The following is an 18,741-nucleotide window of genomic DNA, read 5'->3' as shown; positions in this document are numbered from 1 at the left end:
GTCCAGAGTTGGGTGCGTTCTGCGCCGGCATGCCGATCTGAGGGTTCTGCTGAGCCCTCAGTATGTGACCCAGATCCCGCGCCATGTTTTGAACCTGGCGCTCTAACTGGGAAACCCGCTCAGGCTGATACGGGGCCCTGTTTTCTCCCCTGGGCTGATCCCGGGAAGGGTAGCTATCCCTTCTTTGGTAGTACCCCTGGTTGGGAAGATTTGGATACCCCTCCACCCTTGGCCTCCCCTCTCCCGGATTCGGTTGTCTGGGCTCAGGGAATTGGGGAAAGAAGGGTGGAGGATTTTGGGGTTGGAAGTTGGGTGGATACCTGGGGAAAAAGTTCTGCCCAGGATTTGGAGAATTTCTGCCCTCCTGTGGGAAGTTAGGAGGGAAGTTCCCTGGGTTAGGTGCTTGGCTGGATCCCCCCCTTGGGCTGGAGGAGTCCACACATAACCCAGGATGGGTCAATTTCCCTTGTAACGGGGACTTACATAATCAGGAGAGCGAGGGACCCCATTTGTGGGGCTGCCTCCCTGGCTCCCTGTCTGTGACTGGCCCGAGGACCTTCTGGGCCTAGCATTATTAGGTGCAGGTAGGTTTTTAGGCCCCCCCATCTCCAAATCTAAAACGGGGGTGACCTTTACCTCTGCCACCTTGGCAGCAGCAGGGGTGTTGTTGGCTTTGGGGTTTTTGGGCGCATTATAGATCCGGGTCGCCTGTTCAATGACCCAGTCTAAAGATCTTTTCTCGTGAAAATCCCTCACGAGCTGGGTCATTATGTATTTGGGCGAGGCATGGAAAAACGTATTAATAAATTCTCTGCTATCCGTGCGCACCCTTCTTGTGGTCTGTGCAAAAGCACGCTTTAACTCCTGCACAAATTCTTGTGGGGCCTGATCCTCCCCACATTGTAAATTGTAGGCTGCCTTGCGAGCCTCTTGAGGATTTCTATGAGTAGAAAAATGTTTCAAGATGGCCGCCTTATAGGTGGACCATCTTAAATGATTTTGGTCCTCCAGCCCCGCAAAGAAACTGGAGTATTCCGGGGAGAAGGTCCACTTTACATATTGAATACAGCTTTGGCTGTCCTTCAAATGGAAAGTCTCCATCATTTGCTCAAACAACTCTAAGTGCTCCCAAACAGAATACTTGGCGTTCTTATGATAAGGCGTGATGACGCTCCTGATTGCCTTAATCTGCTTTAAGGGGTCCTTAAGCAAGGCCCTTTTTGTCTTATTGGCCCTTTTGGTCCGGGTAACCCTGGTCCATCCATCTTCTGACTCAGAGGCACTGCTCCCAGAGGTTCCCGTCTGTTCTTCCAGGTTTTCCCGGATTCTGCGAGCCTGGGAATGGCTGGCAGAATGTGGGGACCTGGTCTCCTGTGTCCTGTACCGCTCAGAGGAGTCTTCAGATCCCTCCTTGCTGCCAGGATTTGATGGGTACCCCCCCCACTGACCTAACTGGGCAGAGGTTTTCAGGATGCCCTTAATGGGCCTACTCTCCTGGGGTTCCCCATCAAATTGCACTGTGCTTGGGTGCCCATACCCGGATGCCCGCCCCTCCATTCCTGGGTGGTACTGGCCTATGAGCCCCATGCTTCTGGCTGGATAGTAATCTGCCATCCCTGTGGCCCTGTGCTCATGTGCACCAGGGGACATGGGGGTGGCAGAGTCCAGGGACTGAGGGAGATAAAGGCCTCTGGTACTAGGGCTCCTGGGGTTATGCTCAGGAGTTTCTCTTTCACAGCGAACCTCATCTCTATCCGCCCCTGCTCCCTGTTGCAATGCAAGAGCCTGCACCTTCAGTTCCTCAGTTAAGGCCTTACTAGACTCTATCAGTTTCTCCTGCATCGCTACCTGTTGTTGGAGTCTATCATTGTGCTGGCAGAGAGCCTCATTCTCTCTCTGTGCCTTCTGATTGGTCCTGGAGCACTGGGCCAGTCTTTGATGCAGGAGGGTTACCTCCTGAGCTGTCTCCCTATTGGCCTGCTCCTTTCTTGCTAGAGCTACCTCCACCCTCCTGGTGTGCTCTAACAAGTTCTGGTGTTCTTTTTGGAGGTCACCCAGTCCCTGGAGGGCCAGGTGATTTTCTTCCATTTTCCTTTTTAAGTGGCAGACTTCCTGGCCTAAGGTATCCCTTTCCTGACTAAGAGCCTGCATCTGTGCCGCCAGGTCGTCCCTTTGCCTTTGGAAGGCACCAGCTTTCTGGTGCTCCTGATCAAACTCTTCCTGGGTATCCAGGTCTTTCAGAATCAGTTTATTGCTCTCTGCCTTCTCCCTATCTAGGTGGCTTTGCAGGGTGACTACCTGCTCAGCACATACCCTTTTGAAGTCTAACTGTTGCTCCAGCTTTTTCTGGCTCTGCAGTAGGGAGTCCAAACCTTCTTGGTACTCCTTCTGCAAGGCCAGAAATCTGGTATCCTGGTCAGCCTTTTCCTGTTGCAGGATGTCCATATCCTTCTTTATTTTAATGATGTGCTGTCTACTCTCATTTTCTGACTCCTGGCTCCCCTGCAGCCTCTGCTCAGAAGAGACCAGGTCAGATCGGACCTTCTCTAACGCCATCTGTCGCTTATTCGCCAGATCTTGGCTTTCAGTACATTTATCCTGCATGTCTCCCATATATAGGTACAGGTACGCCGCTATCCTAACCATCTTGTCTTGTTCATCCTTAGCTTTAGGAGCCATATATAGTTCACTCAGGGCCACATGTAAGGGACCCTGATCTCTCCATATATCTGACCCTGTTTCCGTGACCTGGGGTGTGATTGCTTGCAACCAGACCGTCTGGTCCTGATGAGTCCACTCACCTCTCACAAATAGCTTATGTAAGAAGTGCTCTCTGGCTATTTTCATATCTACCAAGGTCGTCATTCTGGAATTTGAGTTCCTTCCTGACTTACAGAAGTTTGTATTTTATTTTTGCAAATCACACCTTTTCCTTAGAGCGTTCCTTTGAGGAGTGCTTTACAGCGTAACACAGCATGGTGATGCGACCGGATATGTGTATCTGGTCAGCTGGCACACTGTATTAATCTGCACAAATGGTAGATCTAACCCAAACATCCCAGACGAGCCCCCAATTTGTAAGAGGATTCAATTCAACACTACAGCTAAGTCAATGCCTAGTCTGGGATACTGAATGGAAACCCTTATTGATATATCTTTATGTCCAGTTCATGCGTTCTGGATGACTACCCCTATATAACACCCCTCTCTTGGAATCCCCCTGACCCCACTGAGCCAAGAAGTAGTTCTGTTTTGCAAGTTAAAAGGTTTATTTGAGAATTTAAACAATATAGATATATATCACACTTTATAATAAATTAATAATTGGATATCACACTTAATCTGATCAGTAATCGATAATGGATAGTCTGGCACTAGCACACTTGTGAATAGGAACAGAAGAATAAGGTGGTAGAGAATGCTTTATATAAGTTCAGATGGATGTAATGTTGAATGAAAATGCAATACAGAAAATACTCAATATGATTTCAACAAAACAATGTAATCACTTTTCTCTGGCAATCCCCTCCCCCCTTTATGCAATGCAAGGAAATGGAAGGAAAGCACACAGTTCTCAGAAATGCAATCAAATGTAATTCAGTTCACCCCAGCAAGCTTAGACTACAGAAGTTGGAAACACAGGCCCAAAATGCTTTTATATGTGCTGGCAACGCAGTGAAAAGTATGCTAAAATGCTTTTAATTCCCTCTAGAGGTTCAGGGTGAGTGGTGTCAAGTTAATATTAGTCCAGGCTCACTCTAGCAATGATTCAGGGATGGTTGTTAAGAGGCAAACGAATTTTTAGCAAGGAAAGCAAAGAATCTTCTGTTTTCACACATGGAGAAATTTGCAAATCGAGGCAAATTCGCGAGTGCGTTTTTCGCGATTGCGGCAAGACTATAGGGAATCGGAATGCGTTTCTAGGTTCGTTGAAAAGCCAAGATTCTAAGCTTTCAGAGGAAAGTTACTGCCAGTCTCTAGGACAAACGGTCACAGAGATATGAGCGATATGGTAAAGGTCGTTTTTCAGATTTGAAATTTTAAAGTTCAAAAAGACAAGTGACAGCTAGCAACTAGAAAATGACAGGTGACAGTTAGCAGGCAGTTCTACTTAGATTAAAATAGATTGAATTATATTATTTTAACTAAGAGATTGGTTCTACACAGTTCTGCTAGGTACTCACAATATATTTTTGAAATAAATGGGCCTCGCCACGGATCTGGTCAGGTTTTAGACTGGACTCTACTCTGGTCTCGGCACTTCACAGTGATCTGGGTCAGCTCTCTGGTTCTGCTAACAGCGGTCTGGGTCAGCTCTGCTCTGCCTCTGGTTCTGGATATTGATAGATTTGTAGTCTCTATGTTGGCTCTCTGAAGGTTGATGGAGGTAAAGTATGGATTTTCCCGGCAGAGCGTCCCGCAGCAAATGGATTTGAAGGTCCCTCTCTGTCCTGACTGTCTGCTTTTATGTGTTTTGAAAATGGGTGTGTGTGCAGCATCACTAGGCTCTACCCCTCTCCACTTGTCATTGGCCACTTCATCCTCTTCCTCTTGAATGGGGGAATGAAATGAAGTGTCACCATGATGAGGTCTGTTTATGATACAGATAACCCACCCCTGTCAAGTTACACACAATCTATATTTTGACCCAAAAGACATATTTCATAGCTACACAGTGGTTTGAAATTACATGCACCCATCATGCATTTACTGATGGTAGCCCCTGTTCAAACTCTGCTCTTCCTGGGGGCTTGCATTCAGAAATGGCAATATTTTTCACTTTCTGGTCAAGTTACCAATATCAGATTCTTACTCAAATTTACCCAAATGTGTGCAAGGCATGCAGGCATTGATTGATGAAGTATAAGACTTTTCACATGCAGACATTTTAAGTAATACCCTCTTAACTGCTAGCTTGCCCCCAGATCATGCCACCGGTTCTAAAAACCTCTTAAAATGTGGGCAGAAAAATCACAAGAATTATGGTATCATTTAAATAATTTTCACAAGTCCGCTCTATGAATGATCCATCTTCTTAGAGTTATGTTCTGGCCCCAAAGGGGTGTGGTTTCCCCCCAGCACAAGGTTTAATTTCTGTTTTTTCCAGTTCTGCCAAGCCAGCTTGCTCTCACAGGCAGTGCTCCTCCCCTTTACTTCCAGGAGGAAGCTACTTTTACGGCCCCCGTAATAAAACATTTGCCTGAGTCAGGACAGGGCTTTGTTCAATTTCCTGCAGAGCCCAGGTAATTCAATCAGAGAAGTGTCATATCCCTTTTGGTGGGAGCAGCAAAAGGGCAGCTAGGCATGGGAACACAGCTGTTGTGCAAGTCTCATCTCCTGTCGGGGGTAGCTGGTGGGCAGAATTCAGTTCCTTAAGCCAGGCCCCAGCTAATGTCACTTTTTGTTACCCAGTTTAAGTCAAGACAATGTTTACATATGAAGCTAGAATGCTGATTCTAAGTTCAAAACTATGACATTTCAACAGTGACAAACTATGTGCCACTCAAAAGTAGGTCACTCAGTTAATTTAAACATTTTCGATTTTTGGTAGTTTTAAATCCAGTTTCAGTTAGGCTGCTGCAGACCTGCAGAGCTCAGCCAGTCTTGTTATGAACATTCAAGTCACTTCAGAATATAACTTTACATTGTATCATTTATTCAGTTTTACACAAAGTCTGGTGGTTTTAAAACGCCGGCTTTCTGATAGTGGTGAGTACTGGTAATGCAACCATTTTTGGGATTTAAGAAAATGAATTCCCCAAAATTCTAGGTTGCTTTTGGCAATCAGCATTGCCATTCCCAATGGTTTCAGGCTGCTGTGTGGGTAGTCCAATGGTGGTTTTAGGCAGTGCCCTTCTGTGCCCATAACATCGGCAAAAATGAGCGGCAGCCTATTCTTCATGCATTTCCCTGTGCATTTTCTGGGAAGCTCTGGCCATCATGATGTTTTTAATGCCAGTACTGCACAGTTTTTGAGGTAGGGCTCGGATGCATGGGTAAAAACATCCCACATATCGAGTTTGTGGAAAGAGGGTCTGGTCATCAGAACACCTTCTCTAAGAGAGAATTACCTGCATCATTTTATATTAACTAATAATAAAAAAGGTGGGGCTTCTAAACCCTTGCCAATACATTCATATTTACTTGTCCTACTCGGTTTAGGCATTAACTGCCTTAGCGATTTACATATTTATTTCACATCACCACTACAATAGTGTTAATTTCCAGAACTATTTGTAACTGTAGAAACAAGCAGTGGGTCCGCCCTTCTTTGCTGCTATCGCCAACCTGTCTTCTTCGGGGAAACTGGTCATCCTCTCAGCCAAAGGGGTGCTGTCTCTGCTAATCCTTATGAAGTACATGTGCAAGTAGTGATATTTTGCAATAGTGTGCTACAATGTTGTACCCATTCTTTTATGAGAAGTTATGTAGTGCTACATAAGAAACAGATAAGTGTTTCCACTGTTCAGCGGCAATAGCATTACTAGCACTGACAACCTGCGCTGTTTGCACACTAGCGGGAGGAGCATGGGTGGGCAGTTTAGTGCTTCAATGGGTACATGGACAAGTTGTGCTTGCAGGAAAGAATGAATAGTGAACCACTACTGCAGTGGATCATTATCCTTCAAGACATGGCAAATATTGTTCAACACTTTTTGTGCAGCTTTACATTTGACAGCTGATGTTCACACAGATCATATAAATTAAATAATCCCAACTTGGAGAGCAAATTCAACAGGGGAGTATCTGACAGCTGAACACTTGTTGAGATGCAGATATATCGTTCATACAGAGGCATAAGGTTCAGACTGTGCAAACCTTATGAGTACAGAGGCTTGCTTATGTAGTGTGCTTATTCTCGTTGTTCACCTTGGTAGTTTTGCACGCAGCAGAAGTATAATTTTATGGTTAGCATTGAAACACTCTAGAAAGCATTGTGGGATGAAAGGAAGAGGAGCAACAATGTTGAAATGAAGAGGCTGAGGCCAAGTCATTTTGAGAGCATGCATCTAGTGACAGCGAGTTGTGCTGTATTCTATTAGTATTCAAAAGAACACAGAATATATTGTGTCATTAGTAGCATATGAATGAGAGGCCAAAGGGCCTGTTAGCACACACATATAGTACAGGGAAGCTGGCTTTCAGTGTTCGGGCCCTGGACCATGTTAGCAAGAGTTTCGCCATTTCTGGATTTGGACTGTTAGGAGAAGATTCTGTTGGAAGAGTTGGTTGGCAGAGAGAGCATTAGCTCACATCAAGAAGCCTGCAGTTTGGTCAGCTAATTAGAAGGTATGTTCCCTTCCTCCACAAGTGCTTAGTGAGAAACAGACATGGTATCAAGAGAGACACAGACTCAAAGGTAAGTTTGAAAACCTTTTATATCAGACTTTGTGGGGTTGGTTTAATGCCTACCTGGCCCTAACTCTAAGTGGATTGTTCCCTCAACTGATGCTTCTAAGGGCCGTCAATGTCTGTAAGTCCAATACCAAGTTTCATCTGTGTCCAAAGCTTACACTTAAATCAAATGTTAAAGGGATCTTCTTAAAGGAAACATGGTGATTCAAAAGGAAATATAAACAACAGCTGGTTTCAGGTAGTCTTACCCACAGGTGTACTTCTGCCAGTTCAACCTAGTTGAATTCAACAGGGTTGCCCTTGGAATCTTCTACAGAGGGCTCTTGCAGCACGTCAGAGTTCACAATGTGTCTGGGTCTCTTGGGCTTCCCTTGCCCAAGCTTTGATCCTTGCAGTTCCAAACACAAAAACACTGTTCCTGTTAGTCAAAGTTCGAAGCCTAGGCCCCTCTTTATTCAGTTCAACAAACAAACAAAATGTTCCTCCTTTCAGGACGTACCTTTCACTCTACAGTTCTTTCATTTGCTCCTCCCAGGCACGACAACTCTGACATCCAACCCCTCTCTTATTTCTCAGGCATCTCTTCTTCTTCTGTGCCTCTTTCACTCTGTCCTTTTCCTCTTTACTGTGCTTCCGGCACACCTTCCTGTTCTATCGTGCACTCTTGCATCTTCTTTCCAACTTTCCAGGCCTCTTGTGCACTTCTCTTCCAGCTCCAGCTACCTCCGCGATACTGAGTTTCATTATGGCTTGTGATACTCACCACTGGTAGTGCAGCATAGGCAAGTAGGTAAAAGAGTTTTTGGGTCGAGGTCAGGGTCTCACCACCTGCCTCTTGTGCAGCCCTGGGAATAGCACCTGTCCCAGGGGCACGCACACTGTTCTGAACAAGGCCAACAGACTGCCTTCCATCCGGCTCGGGCTTCTTGGAGACACAGCTCCCTCGCCACGCTGCATCCCCTTACACACACTGGGCCACCGTCTCAGCGTCCCACACTCCATCGGTCCTTCTGGGCTGCTCCACCTGTAGCCTTCTTCTCCCCAGATCCTCTGGTCCAGTCAGCTTACCCAGTTTGCTCTCTGACTTTGAGACAACCACCCTTTGTATTTGTAAATTGCATGTGAGTGTCTATTGTAGCCAGGTGTGCACATTTGGAGAAATGTGCCTGACCTTAGCTGACTCTATTAGTGGGACAATTCAAAGGTGTTTGATAGTAGGCCACCCTTTGTTTCCATATGTTGTGTCTATGGGTAATCGTAAATGCTCCAGATCTCCTCTTCCTCGTCCCAGTACTTATTGGAACAGGGAGGGGGAAACAGGACAAGACCAATGAGGGTTCTTACAGAGTGAAGGATAATAAGGTGGTTTAAAATTGGGGAGAAGGGGAACACCCCGTTTGATTTTTATATTACCAGAACAATTCACTTTTTCCCATGTAGATGAGCAGCTGCATGCCTCTGCAGGAAATCCCGCCCCCCTACTTCCTATATTTTGGAAGTATGAGACTGTGCCATGTTTATGACACCAGCAGTTGTGCCAATGCCACAGCAAATCTTTGAAAAAAGGTATTCACTGAGGAAATCCTATCAAATATATCCCTGAAAATCTGAAGGGATATGAAAAGGAGTAAAAGAGAGAAGCTGGCGACGTCACAAGAGACAGGCGTGACGCCCTGAGAATACTGGCTGAAGAGAATGCATAGACCTTACAGAACCTGATGACAAAGTTAAGATATTAGTAAACTTTCATGTGCGAAAAGAAGATTGCACGTGTGCGAAGTGCTACAGAAAATCAACTGTTCAATAATTGTACAGAAGCTGGCTATATGTAGTGAATAGACTGCAGGCGAAGCCGCCATTGTTTAGAAGCTGGACATCAGTGTCATGAATTTTAGTAAGCCAGAACCCATAGAGAAGAAAGAACGAGAATTGTGTCACAGCAAGAATAAGCTGAAATTGTGGAAGTGCCAGGAAAAGCTGTATGGCCTGGCATCAATACAGAAGCAGCCAAGGCCATGTATATATTCTTTAAAGCAATAAATGTTAGAAGGATGAATCATCACTTATTAAGGGGCAAAGAAAGAACACCAAGAGTGCCAAGTTTTATTCATTCAAGACATTGACATGCTGCAGAATAAACCAAATGTTGGTCTCCTGTCACGTGAGCCAAGGATGGAAATAGAGTTGAGCTTGGAGTCCTAGAACAATGATAGTGAGAGCCTGTACTGCCATATATTCTCACAGACAAGGACACCTTGCAAGGCCAAGTTCAAAGATGATCTTCATAGCAGAAGGCATGGGTGATGAGAGATGTCGGCTAATTGGGTGGGGGGGTAAAGTTAAGTCCAGCTCCTGGCACCTAGGTCTGAGTTTACGTACTGCTAAGTGAACCGAATGTTCCAGAAATGGCACAAGCATGCCAACTAATTGTAGAGATACGGATAACAAAGGGCCTTATAGTTTGAGAACCAATGATAAACCGTGTACTTAATAGTGTTGAAGATGACATGTTTTAGAGGTAGGCATAAGTGGTCCACCGAGCAGTAGGGTAGCCAATCAGAATCCTAGTCCTTATGGAATGTATACTTAGATATTCCCCTTGAACCAATTATAATTGCGTATAGATTTTTCTTATTGGCTACGTAGGATGATGTCGCCTCTGATAACTCTTTAGTATAAAGTCAATGTTTAATGAGAAAATTGACAAGAGCTGAGTGAACATCCGTTGATGTTCGTTGTAACCTCCCTGATTTAGATAATTTTTAATAAAACAGCAACCATCTTCCTGAGTTGGTTCAATTATTTGGACTCAGAGTTATTCTGTGAACCCATCCATTGCATGCACGTTACTAAAGAACCATAAATTCACATGGTAGCAGTGCGGATCGTTGGAAAAGATCCAAACTAGTTTGTCCCCAGTCTTTCGGATGATCAGGCATATGCAACCATTAGCCGGAAAATCGCAGGGTTTTCTACGGCCGATAGAAATAAACTTGCAAGAAGAACTGAGATGGTGGGCAGGTCCCCCTTTGATGAAATACCTGCCAGGTTTCCACAGGCGCTCTGCAGATGGTAGGTGAAGTAGTTGGATTGAAGGATGAGTCGATATGGAAGGCCTTGAGTCAATTAACAAATGAATGGTGAGTAGACTAAGGGGAATGGAAAGTGAAGGGGATGGGATTGTGATCATTTTTGAGTAATGGGAAATATCGAGAGAAGAAAAGGTAGCAACTTGGAATCCTGACTTAAGGGAGTTTCAGAAGGAGACATTTCAAATCCCAATGGGGGTAGAGCAGAAATATAAAAAGCGTAATTAGAATTGCGTAAGGTGACATCTCAAACCTTGTATAGGGTATAAAGTAAAGGTGAGAGAGAAAAAGGTGATTACAGTGTTTTTAAATGTGTAATGTTGACTAGTCTCAATGTTGTTTGCTGAGTAAAAATATCAAAGAGCAATAGAGGTTGTGAAGAAATTGAAAAAGTTGAGGCGCAACAGTGATTGACTATAGCGAAGTGACTGGCGCCAATCAAAAGGTAGAGATAGCCAATTAAGAAATTAGAGGTTTGAGCAAGCGATTGGTGGTATGTGCTCATATTTGTTGTTTTAAAAATGTTGAACAGTGGTGATTTAAGTAAAAGTATAAAGGTTAGTTAAAACAAGCCTGGTAAGTATTGACTGTCAATTGAGACTTGTCATTATGTAGATGCAACTATGCAAAACATTAACAAAACACATGCCCAAGCTCAAACAGTATAATGCGGAATGGGTGAAAGGCACGGCAGATAAAATGTTCATGCCATGGCCACAAGGGGTATTATTATCAAAAGCAGTATTGCAACACATGACCACATACTTGCACGCTGCATACGCGGGGAAGAAATTAGAGAACAGATAAGCGATTTTAGAGCTCTGGATGATGTATCAAGAAGAAAGGGAAGATACGCCAACTGAGGAGTGGATGCTTAGTCAGCAAAAGGAGGAAGGCATTGAGCCTTCAGCTCCCCTTCCCTTGCCTGATGCTAGTGCGGAGGAAATAGGGTTTTATCCTTTAAAGGAGTTGAAAGCGGCAACAGGATGATATAGTAATCCGATATACGAACCCCCAGCTTACAATAGTGACGATAGACCAGAGTAGAATAAGAGAAAAGAAGAGATCTATATTATCATACAAGAAGAAGAATAAAGGAGTAAGCTGTCAAAACTGTCGACAGAAATAGATAGAGAGAGTATGAGATGGAAAGGGGAGAATGACAGAGGTGATGAGATACAGAACAAATGGATGGGAGGGCAGATATTACTAAAAATAGATGGGAAGAGTATCGAGGAAGTTAGGCAAAGAGAAGACAAGGATGAACAAGAATGAAAGGATAAAAAACGTGAGAAGAGATTCAGAGAAGATGAGCAGAAAGGGAAGAGCAGAGAGTGATGAGAATAGATACATCAGGAAGATCAAGAAAGGAAAGAAGAACGGGCAAACAAACAAAGAAAGTATTACAACAGACAGAGAGTGATAGAAGAGACGGATAGACAGGGAAGTGAGAAAGAAGAGGAGGAAGCACATAGGCTAAGGGATAAAAGATTACAGAGAAGAAGAGAAGAAGAGGAAAGAAGGAAAGGAATAAGGAGGGGTGAAGAACAAAGGCAAGAGGAAGAAAGAATGAGAAGGTAGGCGAGAAAGCAAAGAGAAGTAGATTAAGAAATTGAACAAAAAAGGAGACAATGAGGTCTTGACACTAGTCTCACTCGTAAAGAATCAGTAGGGCCAAGTCCAGAAATATGATGGGACAGAATATAAGAGTTCTTTCCGATAAAGGAAGCAACGCAAACAACATATAGAGTTGCGTTAGACGAAGAAAGATTTGATGTGGAAAGCATTGGAGAAAGGTTTGACAAGGTCTATCAACAGTTAAAACGAAATAGCGAGTATGAGACTTGAGGGAATGATGATCGATCCCCAGTGCCTCAATTACGAAGAGAGGAGGTAACCTTGTTCAGTGATGAAAGTCAGCATTGTCTTTAAGTAGACTGAATCTGGATAAGGGTGAAGGGGATGATAGTCACACTAGTTGGGGACAAGACAAGTCAGAGAAGTCACTCTCAAGGTAGGAGGAGGGAGAGCGTGCGCCCTGAAGGAAGCATGCAAAAAGATAAAGAAGTAAGATAGTCTGATCTGGCACAACCTAAGGATAGGACACCAGATCCCATAGTAATAATGGTAGAAATATTTATTTTATTACTTTTATAATGTGAATCATAGCAGGAAATTGGGACAGCATATTGTATATTTACTTAGCACACATCTCCGAACTGATCAACAATGCAATTTTCCTCACTGGGGAGACTTTAATCTAAATGTGGGAGATTTGGAGTTAAGAAGATGAACACAGAAGAGGATGATGTTTACAAAATCCCAAATCTCATAATGAAAGATACAGAGGGAAATGTATTTATTTATATATGTTTACATTTGTTAAGCGCACAAAACCCAAGGGCATCAATACGCTGTTACAACCAGGTACTGTTACTTAGTGGAGGAAACGGGAGGGAACAGGAGGGGGTTATCAGGTGCAGTGTCTTGGTGTCTGAAGTACTAGATGAAGAGTATACACAAAAGAGGAACTCCAAAAATTTGGGAACTCAATGGAGCACTAAACTAACCTATAACACAAGGGTGTTCCTGAAAAGACTAAAGTTGAATATTATTTAAACAGCTATCAGTACATATTCAACTAATAGCTAAAGCAGAACAAATCATTCAATCACTCATGTATATTTTTAGCTCACCAATCAGATAAACCTAAGAAACCATTCAGAAAATATATACAAAAATATAAGATTTTTTATTATTTAGAATGAAAGCAACAAATGTAGCTAATTGTTGGCTACAGAAATGAACAATAATTACACAGACAAGTAAACATATATAGACCAATCTACAAATAGGAACGAACTTCTTTCAATTATACAATAGAGAGGGACAAAATCATGAACAAGCGAAGCAGAGGAAAGAGAAAAGATAACAACAAAAAGTAATGTGTTAAGCAAAAAACATTTGTTCTGTTAAAGGTCTTTATCCATTCAAGTTACACAAGAAACAGTGGGGTTAATTAGTCCATGTGGTAGTTTGTCAAAAAAAATAAAAATCTTTATCCATTCCAGTTGCACAAGAAACACTGGAATTAATTTATCCATGCAGAAGTTTGTCAAAGAACAGAAAACGAAAAAGCAGTTAGCCGGAAAAGTAGACTATAACTAGCTAGCCCTTACTATCTTGAGGGTATAGTTTGTAAATTTTATTATAACCAAGACAACACATCAAAAAGTCGTCTTTTTTTGAAAAAAACAGATTAAATGAAAAGTCATGCAACAGGCAAAAAAATACTGTGCATTAAGCCTTATTTAGGCAAAAGAATAAAGATAAAGATCATAAACAACAACACACAAATGAATTTGCACAGTTAGATATAAATGATACACATAATTGCTTTTAGTTCGACAAAAACCTGAAAGGTTATGTCATAGGCTGAAATGATGTACTATGCCTTCCACTAGTGAGCGTGTTTGCCACGTCGACAGGATGCAGGTGCATGTGCACCTACAGTCAGGGCGTGGGAGAAGTTGGCGTTTCAGTGGCATGTAGATAGATGGAGACCACCTTCTCAGGTAATTTGATCTTAAAATTCAGCCCCTACAGAAGCAATCAAATGTAAAACCATCCTGAGTGGTAATCTCAGAAGACATTTTGAAATGCAAAGTGAGGTTGTAGCATGAAAGGTGGAAAAAAGTACACCAATAAATGGTAAATAACACCAGGCAACCAATCCTTTTAAGCTGGCAAACGGGACCCCCACCAACTGAAACCTATGTATCATAAAGTGCTATTCATAGCCCAAAGTCACAGTGAGGAAGTGAAAATAAATGCCATTGGAAAGAGGTTACAGTAGCAAAGTAGCAAAATGTGTTTTGAGTCCCAAACAAGAGAAGGAAGGAAGACGAGGGAAAAGGGGGCAAGGGGATATTATTGAGTGTGACTCCACAACACCCATATACATGCAAAGTGAGCCCCAGTATCCCTAAGGGGATACAACAAATTCATACCTAGAATGGTGTTAGAGATGCCTCCTACTTTGCTACTGTAACCTCTTTCCAATGGCATTTATTTTCACTTCCTCACGGTGAGGAACATTGAGCCTCTGAGGGAATTTGAGAAAAGGCAGAATTCCGTTGAGAAGGAAGAGCTGATAGGTGGACTTCTTGGCAATGTCCAGAGGGTGAGGGAGGAAGGAGAAAGATGAGTCGAAGATGACTCCAAGGTTTCTGGCTTATCACACCAAATTTCATGTTTGAAAATGCCAGGGGGTGATGGAGCTGGGGTTTCCAATTCATTAAGAATGGTGAAGAGCTCCTTGGTGCTAGAGTTTGCATTGGCGATCCTAACATTGTAGGAGGTGCCCTTGGCTTTTGTGAAGGCTAATTTATTGGTATTAGTTGTAGACTTGAAAACGACTTTGTGGGTATCTGTTTGGTGTTTTTTCCAAGAAACCTCTGCTTGATTCTTCTTAGCTCTCAGGTTCTGGAGATCCTCTGAGAACTAGGAACTGGCATGGGAGAGCACTGTTGTTTTGCATAGAGGGAGTGGGCCAACCATATTGACAGCAGTCTCCAGAGTCTTAAGGTAGAGTTCAGCTAGATCCACTGGGATGTCAACCCAATGGGCGATGTGGATGGGGTGTAGGTTGGTTAGAAGTGGTGTCATTGTTTCTTTGTTGATTTTGCAGGAACTTCATGCCCATATAGGAGGCATTGGGGTTCCTGCCTGTCAGTTGTTCAGGGGAAGTTGGATGTCAAAGTGAACAATGAAGTAGTCAGACCAGGGACATGGGGAGACATCTGTGATATTGATTTCACAGTTGAGATCTCCCACCCAATCCAGGGTGCGGCCCTGGACGTGGGTAAGGGTGTTTATGCAGAGCATAAAGTCTAGCGCTTTTAGAGCCGCAGCTAGAGAGGTGACTTTGGGATATGTCGGGTCATTTAAGCCCAAATTTACATCTCCAAGGAGGATCACTTTGTACTCAGGTTTAAGGTTGGCATTGAGCAGATGGGTAATGTCATCTTCGAAGCTGCCGGAGGGTCCTGGTGGCCTGTATACTAGGTTTAGTAGTATGGAGTTGTGTCGGATGTGGTGCGTTTACCAGGAAGTTATACCAGAAAGATTTCTGTCCTTTTGTGTGAAACGGGTCATAGGGAAGTTAACAGAACATTTCCCTCTAACATATCAGGCCAGATTACGTTTCAGAATAACAGAAGTGCTTCAACAATAGATTATTTCCGGGTGCAGACTAAAGATTCACTTTATATTTGTGATTTCTGCGTTGATCAGAGGGCGGAAAGTGACCATGAGGCTCTCATTTTAACAAACTATTTAGGCACAGACGTTTTGAGACACTCCAAGTTAAGCCAGGATAAGATTAATAATCGCTGCACACAGGTGCCCCTGTAGTGGGACAGCGTTGATAAAGAATTGTTATCAAATAGGATTAATATGTTTGATAGCTGATATTGAGGTTTCTCTAATTGCACATGATCAGATTATAGTAATCACTTAATGTTTACATCGGTGAAGTGTCTGACTAAAAGTCGCTACTCCATATGGGCTATCACTACCCAAAATGGTATAGCAGGGCTTGTAGAGTTATGAAGAGTATGCTTATACAATCAACCAAAGGAAGCCCAAGGAATAAGGCACTGGTGGCAAATTAAAGAAAGAAATATAAAGTGAACATAAATTAGGCAAAGCCCAGATGAAGCAGAGAAGATTGGTTAATATTGGAAGTAGCTGTCCGCATCAAATGTGGAACTGTATTTTTGAAAAAATGTTCACGCCATTTGTAAACAGGACACTCCTGGAACAAATGAAGTTGCTACCTCCATCTCCATCATATTGGAGGAAGCGTTATAGTGATTGAAATAATTGCAAATCGTCACAAACACCCTGACGGCTTGATATTCGGTACATTGGGGAAGTAAGAAAGATTAATGATTGTTCTGGTAAGATCACCAGTAATGATGGTTAATGGTGGAAGCCGTAGGGCCGGACACCGATACAATAGAGCTTTGTAAATACAATCCTGATATATGGGTTCCAGTTTTTACAAAAGTCTTCTCTGCTGTCTTGAAAGGCTGCTGCATTCTGATAAACTGGAGAACAGCGATATCGTGCCACTCTACAAGCAGGGGAATAGACTAGATCTCAGTTGTTATCAACTTATTTAATTAATTTAATTGATTCCACTGCCCAGTCGTTTGGCAGAATATAATAATCGAATGGGAATGGTGAAATGACATCTTCTGCAAAGTTGTGGGAGGATAGCTCAGGGGCAACGTGCTCCCCTTGGAAGCAAGATGACACAGACCAGCACAGGTTTGGTCCCCAGGTCTGCGCTTAGAAACCTCTGGGTTTTAAGTGCGTTATAAATAACCAATCATCTCATAAATAACCAATCATCAGTACAGTATGCTTTCCGTGAAGGTGTTGGTACAGTAGAGCAAACGCTAAACCTGAAGCTTATCCTTGGATGTAGATCTCCTATTTATCTAGGCTTCGGGGACCTAAGTTCTGCTTTTGATCATGTGAATAGACACACATTAAGGAAGCAGTTGAATGACTTATGTGTGCCATGCGTGCTATTAAAGATACTCATTGCACTTTGCAAGCATTTAACAGCTAGGGTCCTCTACAGCCAACCTAATGGCCTAATGACGAGTTTCACTCTGCAGGTGCGGTTAGGCAAGATTGTGTACCGGTCCCCTTGTTCTTTATCCTTCACATAAAATCTCTCCCCAACAAACTAAACAAAACATGACTGCCTCCAATAACGGTACCGGCACCGGTCTCGTTCAATGGGGACTTACCGGTGTAGTCCGACCTTTGCAGGACTGGTAAGTCCCCATTGAAAAAAAACATTCCCCATTCCCATTTGAGCCTCCATAGGGCTCAATGGGAATGGGGAAGTAGCTAATAACGGTACCGCAATTTGCGGTACCATTATTAGCTCTGAAGTCCCTTAGCGGGTCCTGTCCTTAACGCCTGGTAAAACCAGGCGTTGAAGGAGGGACCCGTTAAGGGAACTGTAGTAGGGCGGTAAGGGATTACCGGCACCGGTCTCCTTAGTGGTGCCCGGTATCCCTTACCGCCCTACTCGTAATGATGCGCCTAAAATAGCATCAACAAATATTTGTCCGTTATCTAATGCAGATGGCGTAATGCTAATTGCACGTTACCCCAGAGGCCTTCAGTCACTTGAAAATTGCTCTGTGGTATATATGGACAAATGTGATTTAAGCCTTAACACCTTGAAATCAGCTTTAATGTGTGTCAGCTATCATTAAAAAAAAACGTAGTACTCTTTGTGTGATCAGTAGCACATTGAAGCAAATTGACTATCTCAGAGTTCAGTTCTCATGAAATATGTCCTGCGGAGCCCAGTTCGACGTCGCTGCTACAAAAATAGCACAATGACTCAATACTGGATTATGGTCACCAGCTGGATGGTCTTCCCATGAATACAATTTTGTCCATTTACCGTGCAAAAGCTGTCCCAAGTGGAATTTACGGTGCTGAGGTCCAGTGATATGTAAATGCCCTGGTCCTACGAAGAGGGAAACTGTTTTTTTGCGCAGCATATTTTTTTTCTTTCTTCTATTTATTGTATAATCTTTCAATTGTACTGCTTTGAACTCATAAGTATCAATTTGTATTTATTGGCGACAATTGGATGAGTATGTGATGAGTGAGTGGTGTCTTCTCCTACTTTCTCTTTGACAGTCACATGGGGGCTTTGTTTGAATGGAATTGATCCTTTCCCTGTGTCGGTGATTGCTTAAGTCTGTGGTATTGTTTGCATCAACTTCCTCTTTCTATCGCATCTCACTACCTCTGACCTTAGTTGGGCTGTGACGTGAGTGGGGAGATGAGAATGGTTCCAATGCTGCCAGTATGTGAGCAATTGCTTGTGAAGACAGGGTCCCTGTAATGCCCCTCTTAACCCCCATAAGCATGACAGCCCGATGAGCCAGATTTGCAAGATGCCAGTTATTGTTTGGACAGGCCCCAGGTGGGCCAGTGACAAATACATATGCAAACAGATATTCTCTTTGACGACCATTCAAACCCTATCTTGCTAACGTCATCATGGATACAGGTGCACCAACACTGATCATGGATCCAACTGCCTCAATGCACATGATCGACTAATGACAATTATCCTGCGGTGCTGACGTCATTAAAGACACCACAGCATAGTAACGTTAGCCATGAAGCACACTCACAGCCACACAGGAAGTGTCATGGACATACACATGCACACACAAAGAACATGCTT

This window comes from Ambystoma mexicanum, chromosome 1q (genome assembly GCF_040938575.1).
Source record: "Ambystoma mexicanum isolate Mex_15411 chromosome 1q, UKY_AmexF1_1, whole genome shotgun sequence".
NCBI classification, from domain to species: domain Eukaryota; kingdom Metazoa; phylum Chordata; class Amphibia; order Caudata; family Ambystomatidae; genus Ambystoma; species Ambystoma mexicanum.
The sequence above is the reverse complement of the archived record's forward strand: the minus strand, read 5'-3'. Positions refer to the sequence as shown.